This window comes from Elaeis guineensis, chromosome 1 (assembly GCF_000442705.2).
Source record: "Elaeis guineensis isolate ETL-2024a chromosome 1, EG11, whole genome shotgun sequence".
Taxonomy (NCBI): Eukaryota; Viridiplantae; Streptophyta; class Magnoliopsida; order Arecales; family Arecaceae; genus Elaeis; species Elaeis guineensis.
The window spans coordinates 11,281,626-11,282,977 of record NC_025993.2 but is presented as its reverse complement, the minus strand read 5'-3'; positions in this window follow the sequence as shown (position 1 = coordinate 11,282,977).

Genomic DNA, 1,352 nt, shown 5'->3' with positions numbered 1-1,352 from the left:
TGGATACTCTTGGTTCAGGTGACATCTTGTATTCTTCCTTTAAAGAGTGCTCTTGTTATATATATTGCTCCAAAATTACTCTTTCCTTGTTTATCTCCCATGACAGTTTAGAATTCTTATTCGGGTAAATCTCTATTTCGAGGAGATTGTTTTTTATTTAAAAGGAGACCGCGGCATCCTTCTTTTTTGAGTGGGTTCGAGTGCGCGGTGGTGGTTCCAGGTGTTCTTGTGCGGGCTTGTTTCCTGACTTTCTCCCGTTGGTGTTCCTGTGTGGGCTTGCTTCCTGGCTTTCTCCCGTAGGCGTTCTTGTGCGGGCTTGCTCCTTGGTTTTCTCCCGCTGGTGTTCTTCCTGGCTTTCTCCCATTGGTGTTCTATTGGTGTTCTACCTGTCTTCTTCCTTCTCGATTTCACGGATGCCCTGTGCTGATGACCAAACGCTTCTTCGGTTGGTAAGGAGGTATTCATCTTGATTTTTTACCGAGGATTGAGAAAGGTATCTTCACCTCAGGTATTATCTTACCTTGATCTATTGCCAAGGCTGAGATTGGTAGATTCAATTGGATCTTGATTGCCTTCTATTCGATACTCTGTTGCCTTCTTGTTGGTTTCGGTTAAAGGTATTTTATACCTCATGTTGTACCTATTTTTTGGGATGGATTTATAGTGGATTGCTCCTCCTCCCTGTGGATGTAGGCCTCTTGTGTCGAACCACGTAAATCTTGGTTTCTTTGTCTTTGTTTATTTATGCCTGCAATGTGTTTGGTGAATTGTCTCAAAGAGATTAGACTTTAGATTAAAAGCCTAGGTCAATCCAATCCGATGCGTGTGACCTCAACAATTGGTATCAGAGCACTTGGATGGCTGGTGACAAGAAACAAAATTTTTCAATGGCTAATGATCCGGCATCTGTCTCTCACTCCACCACCATCAGGCATGAAGTGGCTGTCTTTGATGGCATGGGAGACTTTTCACTATGGAAGGTAAGGATAAAATATTTGTTGGTTAAAGAAGGTGTTGCAAAAGCTCTTAAGGGTATGGATTCAATCCCGGGAGATAATGAGGCTGCTAAAGAAGAAATTAACGAAAGAGCCCTAGGAACTTTATTTTCAGATTTAAGTGATAAAGTCCTACGCAATGTTGTGGAACTAGATACAGCCAAAAGTGTATGAAAAAAACTAGACAGTTTATATATGGCAAAATCCCTGACTAATAGATTATATTTGAGAGAAAAATTACACACATTTCGTATGACAGAAAGAACTTCACTTAAGGATCACTTGGATGAGTATAATAAGCTCCTGCTTGATCTAGTAAATATTGGTGTCGATGTAGATGAAGAAGATAAGGCTTTG